This window comes from Sorex fumeus, unplaced genomic scaffold, assembly GCF_029834395.1.
Source record: "Sorex fumeus unplaced genomic scaffold, SorFum_2.1 ptg000022l, whole genome shotgun sequence".
In the NCBI taxonomy this organism is placed as follows: Eukaryota; Metazoa; Chordata; class Mammalia; order Eulipotyphla; family Soricidae; genus Sorex; species Sorex fumeus.
Genome location: NW_026606079.1, coordinates 7900875 through 7913301, shown reverse-complemented (window position 1 = coordinate 7913301; position 12427 = coordinate 7900875).

The window sequence follows — 12427 nt, the reverse complement described above, 5'->3', positions numbered from 1 at the left end:
CTTCTTAGCTAAGTAAATTTCATATAATTTTTGTGTATCTTAAAGTCTTAAATATTTAACTCCTCATTTATTTTGTGGCTTCTTCTATTTTTATTTGACTGAATTAAATATGTATTGTATCATAGCCATGCTTAAGACCACTCTCCACACTTTCGGATGAGCCTCCACATGAAGGAACCGGCAGAAGAACCCAGGTGTGCAGAACCCATGCCTGAGAACTCCAAGCCTGCTTGGATCGGGACTGGGCCTCCTTCACCCATATCTCCCATCTTCCAGTAGGTAGGCGTTACCTCCACCAACTTCCCCCGGTGGGCACCGTGTTATCCCACCAACGGCCAGGACCCAGGGACTATAAAACCAAGCTCCTGGAAGAGAACAGTGCAGTCTCCTGTCACCGTGCCTGGCTGTCCTCACTGGGGCCCCTTGTCTAGTTCTCACTCTTGGAGAACCCAACAGGCTACCGAGTATATCCTGCTCGCACGGCAGAGTCTGACAAGCTCTCCGTGGCATATTCAATATGCCAAAACCCAGTTACAATGATGGGTCTTATTCCCCTGAACATGAAGGAGCCTACGATGTGGCACTTGTTAAAATCTCAAGGCTAGGACGAATGGAGACGTTACTGGTGCCTGCTCAAGAAAATCGATGAACAACAGGATGACAGTGATACAATGATAGTGATACTTCTTCATAATCTCAGCAAAGAAAACTCAGTGTCACCTTTAATTTATATATATATATATAAATATATATATATCGTTCTAATTTTAGTATATGTACTATATACACACATATATTTTTGCTGTAGCCCGATGGAATATTTAGGGGCTATATCAGGGTCAGGGGAATGTGGACAGTACACTAGCACGCCACATGGATGAATGGAGATGATACTTGCGCCTGCTCGAGGAAATCGATGAACAATGGGATACAGTAATCTTGATCACTTGACTTCCGTTTGACATCCACTACCTCCACTACCCATCTGCTGCCACATTCCAGGACACTTTTTAGATGCTAGAGTCAAGACTCAAGCACAACTGAAGCCCCACAGAACAAGATAAGAGGGACTCTGAGACCTTGAACTCCAGGCTCAGATCTCTGGGGACAGAGATCCTCTGCTTGCTCCCACCAACCACAGGTGACGAAGGTATTAAAACCAGGAGCCCCACCCTACCCTGCCCTGTCTGCTTCCACCAAACGCCAGAGACCCATAGAAGACCCCCCTCACCTCTACCGGTACCGCTTCGCGGACACACGACACATTATAAGACACTTAATACCCATCCTCCAGAATTGCCGCACCATATTTTGTAGGTTTCAAATATGGTTTGAACCATGGAAACACCTACTGGGGCAATTAGAGACAGGCCCAAAAGCCTTTATCCCTCTCGGAAAGTCTGGCAAGCTACCAAGCATATTCCGCCTGCACGGCAGAGCCTAGCAAACTGTCCGTTGTGTATTCGATATGCCAAAACCAGTAATTACAATGGGTCACATTCCCCTGACCCCAAAAGCATCACAAATACGGCAGCATTGAGAAGGATGAGGAAGGAGAGGCTGATAAAATCTCAAGGCCAAACTAGGCTGCCAAAACAAAGAAAGACAAAAACAGTGATATATATATATATATATGTATATATATATATATATATATATATATATATATAGGCTAATCAAGTAGTTATATGTTTTTTTTGGAGGATACATAGACTGAGCGATTCCTGAGTGTAAGCCAGGGGTAAGTCCTCAGAACGCCCGGTGTGGCTCAATGCCAAAACAAAAGGTCCATAAAAGAATATGATTCAAGAACAAGGCTTCTGAAGTGAACAGCCAGGATTCAATCCTGTGTTAGAGACATGACAAGTTAACGCACGTGTCAGCCCAGAATCTCTCCCTGCATGTGGGGACCGGGCTGCAGGGGGCGCCAAGTCCCTAGAGCACTTAGTTGCAGAGTAGAAGGGGTGCAGATATGAGGGAAATGGGTACAGAGAGGCAGAAATCTCTCAGAAACAGGATTTCCTTCTTCAATAAAACTAATTTTTTTCTTTTTCAGAAAAACCGAATTAAAATCAGTATAGGACACAGAAAGTGAAATTGTGCATATTTATCTTGAGGATAAAACACTTAACATATTGATAAGGCCATAAAACATGTATGCAGGGGGTGTTTCTGGACTTCTTAATATCTTCAATGGAAACCATTGGAGCATTAGGATGGTTTTGTAGTCTCATTGTAATATCACTTGGGGAGTTCCAGGATTGCAGAAATAACCTCAAAGCCCAGGTGTGTCCAGATGTGTCCAGGCTATAAAGAAGTGGAGGGCCCTGAGGGGAAGGTCCTGAAAGGGCTTGGCGGCCCAGAGGAGGAGGTCTGTTTGCACAGAGTCCTGGGACAGGGCAGGTTTTCATCTCCTCAAATAAGAATCAGAACGTGAACCACTTGACTCCCCTTGAGGACGGACCCGGTGGCTTCCACCAGCCCCTACTCAGGTTTGGTCAGGCCTTCAGCTATGAATTTTCCCTCCTCATGAATATGCAAATTACAAGAGGGACACTGAGTTAAATACAGATATGCTTGTGTCCTGACAACCTCACACAGTAGGCACATCCACACCTTCAGAAGCCCCTGAGTGCATGGTCCCCACCATGAACTGGACCTGGAGAATTCTCTTCCTGGTGGCAGTGGCTGCAGGTAAACATCCCCATACCTTGGACTGAGGGAACGGGGCCAGTTAAGTGGAGTCCACCCACTACTGTCTGCTGTCCAAGGTGTGAACTCCCAGGTACAGCTGGTGCAGTCAGGGTCTGAGGTGGGAAAACCTGAGACATCAGTGAAGATCTCCTTCAAGGCATCCGGGTACACCTTCACCAGCAGATGGATGAGCTGGGTGCAGCAGGCTCTGGGGAAAGGGCTCGAGTGTATGGGAAATAGACCCAAGTAATAGTTATATAAACTACACACAAATGTTCTAGGGCAAACTCACAATCACTGTAGACAAGTCCAAGGACACAGCCTACATGGAACTGAGCAGCCTGGGCACCGAGGACACAGCCGTGTATTACTATGCAAGAAACATAAAGTGACAACCACATCCTGAATGTGTCAGAAACCTGATGGGGAGGCAGCTGTGCCAGGTGAGGAGGTGATAGGGACCCTGATCCTCCTGACTTCCTCCTCAGAGAGTCAGGGTCTGAGACAGAATGGGGCTCACAGGGTCAGGCTTCATTTGAGGGAAAGGCTCGGGATCTCTCTGTCCTTCAGCAACAGCCAAGAGGAAAATGGCTTCTCTCTGTAACACTTAGTGTTATTCATATTTTCTTCTAGGATTTTGTGTGGAAAATCCCAGATGGTACTGGAAGGACCACGTGGAAGTTTGGGCTGGTGTCATTGCAGGTTCCTGAAATGTAGGTCTACCCATGGCTGACTCCCAGTGTTCCACATTTTCTTTGAAATTCTGTCTCTGCAAGAAATCCTTTTCTCTGAGAAGAAATCCTGGTGTTGACCAGACTCCCTTCCTGAGTTTCTGTGGGGACCTGATCCTTTGTACATTGGCATATATCTGTATTTCTGAGCTGGAATTTTGCCATTGGAGAATAGACAGTGTAGGAGATGAACCTACATGAAAGGGACCATGGTCACATTTCTACAATCATGTTGTGGTAAGGAAATGGTCGGAGTAAGTTGCCGGTGAAAAACTGATCACTTGATTACTTGACATCCTGGTACTAATCGATTTGCTCGAGCAGGCACCAGTAATGTCTCCATTCGTCCCTGTAGTGTGCTAGTGTAGCCTATTGGCGTCTGCTTATTCTAGGAACATGCAGAGCCTCAAACCGATAATTCAGTGTCTTGACGAAGAAGTCTGACCAACTCTTAGGTGGGTGGCCGCACGGTCTTTTGATGTCCCGTGGAATCCAGTCGGTAATGACTCTAGTTCAGCGGTCGACTCCAAATCTCACTATGTGTTCAGCCCATCTGATTTTTGATGACTTGGCAAAAAAGACAGTGTTCCTGATTCTTAACCGTCGACGGAGGTCGGAACTCCGGATTCTTTCTCTCATTTGATTGAAATGGGTTACTCCAAGCATAGCTCTTTCGATTCCTCTATGGGAGACCTGAATAGCATTCTCAACCTGTTTTCATAGGGCCCAGGTCTCTGAGGCGTATGTTAATGCAGGAAGAACAGTGGAATCAAAGAGCTGTGCCTGGAGCCGGAGGTTCTTCATCCTCTTAGCTGTTTCTTCAACACTCTTGAAGTCTTTATTCAAGACACTCTTTCTTTTTTTTATTTAACAAGTTTGTGTGTATATATATTTATATATAAATATATATTTATTTTATATATATATTATAAAGGTAAAGGCCCTCCCGTTGATCGTCGATTTGCTCGAGCGGGCCCAGTAACGTCTCCATTGGAGACTTTGTTGTTACTGTGTCTGGCATATCCAATACTCTCGGTAGCTTGCCGGGCTCTCCGAGAGGGGCGGAGGAATCGAACTCGGGTCGGCCATGTTGGCCGCTTGTAAGGCGAACGCCCTACCCGCTGTGCTATCGCTCCAGCCCATATATATAGAGGCCGCGTGACTATTTATTTAATTTTCTCTAAATTTTCAGGATACCTTAAATATCCTTAAATATCCAACCCACACGGCAGAGCCTGGCAAGCTATCCGTGGTCTATGCCAAATAGACCAAATTGATATGCCAAATCCAGTAATAAATGGATCTCATTTCCCTAACCCTGATTATTCAGAGTCGAGAAGGATATGGAAGGAGAAGCTGATAAAACACCAAGGCAGACATGGGCTGCCAAAACGCAGAAAAATAAAAATGATTGTCTGTACTTTTAATGCTCGTACGCTGGCATCTGCTGCATCCATTGAAGACCTTATGGTACAAGCACGAAAGATCAAATACGACATAATTGGTCTGACCGAAACGAGAAGACATCAATCCCATCATGCTGTTTTCGACACTGGAGAAGAACTGTTCCTTGGAACATGTGATAAAAGGGGCGTCGGTGGTGTCGGTATCCTTGTCAACACAAACTTAGTCACAAGCATTGATTCATTTGAATGCCTAACAACCCGAATCGGACGATTACACTTGAATAAATGTGGCTCACTACCGGCAGTTTCTATCTTTGTTGTCTATGCACCAACATCCAGTTATGGTGAAAAAGAAACTGAGAAATTCTACATGGAGCTGGAGAAATTCTATAAAGAAAATCACACCTTCTACAAGATCATTGTCGGTGATTTTAATGCCAAGATAGGACCAAGAAGATCAGTCGATGAACTCCACATCGGAACCCATGGCCTAGAATGGAACGAACAAGGTGACAGACTGTCTGAGTTCATCATGTCAACCAAAACCTTCCATGGTAACTCACAATTCCAAAAGGCTGAATCTAAACGTTGGACATGGGAGTCTCCCGATGGACGGTTCCACAATGAAATAGACCACATCATATTCAATCGGCGGTTTTGCCTAACCGATGTTGCTGTTGTCCCAAAATTCCAAACGGGATCAGACCACCGTCTTCTTCGTGCAAAATTCTACCTCACAGAACAAGGAGAAAAGAATGCAAGGTTTAAGAAGAAGACTCCCAGAACAACCACCAACTGGGAACTCTTTGGCTCTTTTGCAGCAACATGGGAAGATGCCGTCATTGACAACATTGATGAGGAATACGATCGAATGATTCAGCACCTCCATGATTGTGCAAGGAATGCCAAGAGAGAGATAACCACAAAAAACCGTCTTTCTTCGAACACTCTTGAACTTATTCGCCAACGTGGCGTGGCACGTGCCTCAGGCAACCACAAGCAAACGTCCGAACTGGCAAAACAGTACAGAAAAGTCATCAAGGATGACCTCAAAAACAGGAGAGCAGCAGTAGTGGTAGATGCAGCAGAAGCCGGGAAAAACATTCGTAATGCCCGCCTGTCCTTCACCAACTACAAAACCAAGATGACTGCCCTCCGACATCATGATGGATCTATCACATCTTCCAGAAGGGCAATGGAGAAGATTATTCATGACTTCTACTCAGATCTCTTTAATAGCCACATCCACTTGCCCACATACCACATACCACATGATGGATATGTCGTTCCCAATGTTCTCCCTTCCGAAATCCAACATGCCATCTCGTCGGTAAAGAAACAAAAAGCACCTGGCCCAGACAAGATCAGACCTGAACACCTGAAGAACTTACCATCAGTACTCATCAATACATTAGCTCGACTCTTCACACGCGACCTGTCTGAATGCAAGGTTCCATCCCAATGGAAAACCAGCAAGACTGTACTACTATACAAGAAAGGAGACATCCACGACATTGGCAACTATCGCCCAATCTGCCTATTGTCTGTCATCTACAAACTATTCACTCGAGTCATCCTGAATAGGATTAGCAGAACACTAGATGAAGGACAACCATGTGAACAAGCTGGATTCCGAAAAGGATTCAGTACCATTGACCATATCCACACAATAACCAAGCTCATTGAGGTATCTCGGGAGTTCAAGATGCCGCTCTGTCTAACGTTCATTGATTTAAAGAAGGCCTTTGATTCTGTTGAGACAGAAGCGGTCATGGAAGCCCTAGCCAATCAGGGCGTACAAACTCAATACATCAGGATCCTTCGTGAGCTCTATTGCGGATTCACTACCAAGATCTCACCATTCTACAAAGAAGTAATCATCCATATCAAGAGAGGGGTTCGGCAGGGTGATACCATTTCACCAAAACTCTTCAGTGCCACCCTCGAGAACATCATGCGACGACTAGAATGGGAAAACATTGGAGTGAAGATAGATGGTCGGCAACTACACCACCTCCGCTTTGCTGATGACATCGTTCTAATAACACCAAACATCAGCCAAGCGGCACAAATGCTTGCGGACTTTGACCGTGAGTGTGGAAAGGTCGGACTACAGCTGAATCTTACGAAGACAATGTTTATGAGAAACAGCCTTGTTCCTGACGCTCCATTCGCTCTCAACGGAACCACCATCTCCGAATGCAACAGTTATATATACTTAGGTCGAGAAATCAACATGATGAATGACCTGGCACCTGAGTTACGCAGGAGGAAGAGAGCGGCTTGGAATGCCTTCAAGAGCATTGAAGAAATAACTAAAAGGACAAAGAACCTCCAACTACGAGCACATCTCTTTGATTCCACTATTCTTCCTGCATTAACATATGCCTCAGAGACCTGGACCCTACGAAAACAGGATGAGAACACTATTCGGGTCTCTCAAAGAGGAATCGAAAGAACTATGCTTGGAATATCACGATTCACTCAAATGAGAGATAGAATCCGAAGTTCTGATCTTCGTCAACGCTCAAGAATCAGAGACGCTGTCTCATTTGCCAAGACATCAAAAATCAGATGGGCTGGACATGTAATGAGGTTTACAGACAACCGCTGGACTAGAGCCATTACTGATTGGATTCCACGAGACATCAAAAGATCACGTGGACGCCCACCTATAAGATGGTCAGACTTCTTCGTCAAGACCCTAAATGATCGGTTTGAGGCTCTACATGTTCCTAAAACGAACAGATACCATTGGGCTACGCTAGCACGCAACCGGGATGAATGGAGACGTTACTGGCACCCGCTCGAATAAATCGATGAATAACGGGGATTAAGTGATTAAGTGATTAAGTGATATATTTTTTAATTAGTGAAACACCATGAAGTACAGTTGTAGACTTACAGATTTTTGTGCTTGGGTTTCAGTTATACAATGATTGAGTACCCATCCCTCCACCAATGCCCATTCCCCACCTCCAATGCTCCCAGAATCCCTCCCACCCCCTCACCCCCCATCCCACTCTACCCCTGTGGCAGGGGATTTCCTTTTGTTTTCTCTTTCCTTTTTGGTGATGTGGTTTGCAAAAGAGGCATTGAGTGGCAGGCAATCTTTCAACTGTGCAACTCAGGTGTCAGATCATTTGTCATGTTGACTTCTCGATCTAGGTGCAAATAACTCTTGCGTTTGAAGATGTTTGTTCCATTGAGAGTAAAGGGACTGTCAGGAACGAAACTGGTTTTCAAAAACATTGTCTTCGTGAAATTCAGCTGCAGTCCGACCTTTCTAAGTCGGCCATGATCTAAGTCGGTCATGATCTAAGTCGGCCAGTATTTTTGCCACTTGATGTCATCAGCAATACCGAGGTGGTATACTTGCCTACAGTCTATCTATACTCCCATTCCTTCCCATTCCAGTTCTCGCACGATGTTCTCGAGGGTGACATTGAAGAGTTTCGGTGAAATGGTATTACCCTGATGAACCGCTTTCTTTACATGGATGATCACTTCCTTGTAGAATGGTGAGATCCTGGTACTGAATCCGTAATACAGCTCACGGAGGATCCTCATGTATTGAGTTTGAACACCCTGATTGGCTAGGGCTTCGATGGCTGCTTCCGTCTCAAAAGAATCAAAGCCCTTCTTTAAATCAATGAACGGCATCTTGAACTCCCGAGAAACCTCAGTGAGTTTGGTTATCATGTGGATATGTTCGATTGTGCTAAATCCTTTTTGGTTTCTGGCTTGCTCGCATGGTTGTCTTCATCTAGTGTTCTGCATATCCTATTCAGGTTGACTCCAGTGAACAGCTTCTAGATGACAGAAAAAAGGCAAATCGGGCAATAGTTGCCAAGGTCATGGATGTCTCCCTTCTTGTACAGTAGTATAGTCCTGCTGGTTTTCCATTGGGATGGAACTTTGCATTCATACAGGTAGCATGAAAAGAGCCAAGCCAGTGTGTTGATGAGTACCGAAGGCAGATAATTCAGGTGTTCGGGTCTGACCTTGCCTGGGCCTGGTGCTGTTTGCTTCTTTACCGATGAAATGGCATGTCAGATTTCAGAAGGGAGAACCTTGAGAAGACATATTCATCCTGCAGAATTTGATATGTGGGCAAGTGGACGTGGCTATCAAAGAGATCCGAGTAGAAGTCATGAATAATCTTCTCCATTGACCTTCTGGAAGATGTGATTGATCCATCAGGACGTTGGAGTGCAGTCATCTTGGTCTTGCAGTTGGTGAAGGACAGGCGGGCATTGAGTATGCTTTTCCCAGCTTTGCCGCATATGCCAGCACTGTTACTCTTCTCTCTTTGAGGTCTTCCTTTATCAATTTCTCTGCACTGTTTTCTGAGCGCGGATGTTCGCTTGTGGTTGCCTGAGGCTTACACCAAGCCGCGTTGGAGAATAAGCTTAAGATTTTTCACAGACAGTAATCTTTTTGTAGCTATCTCTCTCTGGGTGTACTTCACACAATTATGGAGGTGCTGAACCAATCGATCATATTCCTCCTCAATGTTGTAAATGACGGCATCTTCCCATGTTTCCACAACAGTGCCAAAGAGCTCCCAGTTCCTGGTCATTCTGGGAGTTCTCTTCTTAAACTTTGCAGGCCTTTCTCCCTGCTCCGTGAAATAGAATTGTGCATGAAGGAGATGGTGGTCCAATCCCGTTTGGAATTTTGGGACAACAGCGACATCGGTCAGGCAAAACCATCGATTGAATATGATGTGGTCAATTTCATTGTGGAACCATTCACTGGGAGACTCCCAAGTACAACGTTTAGATTCAGCCTTTTGGAACTGTGAGTTACCATGGATGGTCTTGGTCGACATGATGAACTCAGACAGTCTCTCACCCTGTTTCTTCCAATCTAGGCCATGGATCCTGATGTGGAGTTCTTTGGCTGATCTTCTTGGTCACATCTTGGCATTAAACTCACCCACAGTGATCTTGTAGAAGGTGTGGTCTTCTTTATAGAACTTCTCCAGCTCCATGTAGAACTTCTCAATTTCTCCTTCATCATAATTGGATGTTGGTGCATAGACAACGAAGATAGGAAGTGCCAGCAGTGAGCCACATCTATACAAATGTAATCATCCAATTTGGGTTGTTAGGCATTCAAATGAATCAAGGCTCCTGGCTAAGTTTATGTTGACAAGGACAGCGACACCTCCGACGCCTCTTTTTTCGACAGTTCTTCTCCAGTGTTGAAAATGTAGTGATGTGATTGATACCCTCTTGTCTCGGTCAGACCAACGATGTCGTACTTGATCTTTTGTGCTTGTACCATCAAGTCCTCAATGGATGCATCTGATGCCAATGTACGTGCATTGAAAGTACAGTCATTTTTCTCTTTCTTCGTTTTGGCAGCCTAGTTCGGCCTTGAGATTTTATCAGCCTCTCCTTCCTCATCCTTCTTAATGCTGCTGTATCAGTGGTCAGGAGTTTCAGGGTCAGGGGAATGAGACCCATTGTATTTACTGGTTTTGGCATATCGAATACACCACGGATAGCTTGCCAGACTCTGAACTCCAGGCTCAAAAAATAAAAGTAAAGTAAAATAAAGGCCCTCCCGTTGATCATTGATTTGCTCGAGCGGGCCCAGTAACGTCTCCATTGGAGACTTTGTTGTTACTGTGTCTGGCATATCGAATACTCTCGGTAGCTTGCCAGGCTCTCCGAGAGGGGCGGAGGAATCGAACTTGGGTCGGCCATGTTGGCTACATGCAAGGCAGACGCCCTACCCACTGTGCTATCGCTAGGGCTGGAGCAATATCAAAGTGGTAGGGCATTCGCCTTACAAGCGGCCAACATGGCCGACCCGAGTTCGATTCCTCCGCCCCTCTCGGAGAGCCCAGCAAGCTACCGAGAGTATCTCGCCCACACGGCAGAGCCTGGCAAGCTCCCCGTGACGTATTCGATATGCCAAACACAGTAACAACAAAGTCTCCAATGGAGACGTTACTGGGCCCGCTCGAGCAAAATCGACGATCAACGGGAGGGCCTTTACCTTTACCAAAAAATAAATGCAAAATAAAAATCATCAAAAAATAAAAAGATTTTCCTGCTTGTGCTGGTGAGGACAAGAGGCTCCACCACTGCTTCTGAGTTGACACACTGGTGTGAACCAGGTTAATATTCTGGGCTACCCCAGGCCCGGTCAGTTATCAGGAGAGTTGGGCCCTAGCAATGAGCTGAACCCTTGGACAGCATGAGGGACATAGAAAGCAGGGCGGAGTGGGTGACTAAAGCCCTTTTCTCCTTGGACCCTTGGCTATCTTCCTGCTGTCTCTGTACCAGAAATTTAGAGAGCTCTCACTCTCCTTCCTCCTACCTGTCACTTCTGCTCCTGAAATAAGAACCATTTGGGTAACACCAATACTTAAGAGAGGCATAAACTGAGTGGTCGCATCACTCGATGCTTTCAGATGACCTGCTTATATCTATCCAATAAGAAAAGAACAAACTAATTCATCTGCACTCTGGGAAACCCAAATGATACTACAACAGAAATGGCATTGATAAAAACTTCGGTAGGAGAAATGAAAAACTCAGTGTGTGTCCTCAACATCAGTGATACAACAGGTGAAGACAGAATAAATGAGCTTGAGGATGATGCAGAAATCCTACAGGCATTCACAACAAGAAAAAAAAAACTCAAAACAACTCAAGGCCAGAACAGAGAACTAAGGAATGAATTAAAGAGGAGTAACATAAGACCACTCTCCGCACACATGAAGGTACTGGCAGAAGAACAGAGGCATGCGGGTCCTGGGACTGAGATCTCCAAGCCTACTCGGATCAGGGATGAGCATCCTCCACCCAGATCCTCCAAATTCCAGTAGGCGGGGGTCACACCCACCAACTGGCCCCCTGTCACTGTGTAATTCCATCAACGGCCAAGAATCAGAGACTATAAAACCCAGCTCCCGGAAGAGAACAGCGCAGAGTCTCCTGCACCCGTGACTGGCTGTCCTCGCCAGGGCCCCTTGGAGGGGACCGGGTTGAGTTTCCCTCCCTGCCCCGACCAGGCCTCCAGCAGCCAAAGACCTCCAGAACCAGCCACCACCATGCTGAGACCACTCTCCGCACACATGAAGGTACTGGCAGAGGAACAGAGGCATGCGGGTCCCGGGACTGAGATCTCTAAGCCTACTCGGATCAGGGCTGAGCATATACCTAGCTCCCGGAAGCGCGCTGCCGCAAATGCAGCGGCATCTCCCATGCCTACTTTGGACAAACTGGCAGGCTACCAAATGTGACCTGCCCACACGGCAGAGTCTGGCAAACTCCCCGTGGTGTATACCCAATATGCCAAATACCAGTAATAATGATGGGTCTCATTCTCCTAACTCTGAAAGAGACTTGAATATGGAACTTTTTTAAAAGTCTCAGGGCTAGGATGAAGGAGACATTACTAGGGCCTGCTCGAGGCAATCAATGAATAACAGGATGGTCATGATCGTGATCGTGAACATAAGTATGTTCAGAGTCTCAGAGAGACAAGGAGCAACCACAATAAGGTAGCAACAGTGACAGATATCATTGCTGAACAGTTCTCAGAGTTGATGGACACAGACATCCAAATTCAGAA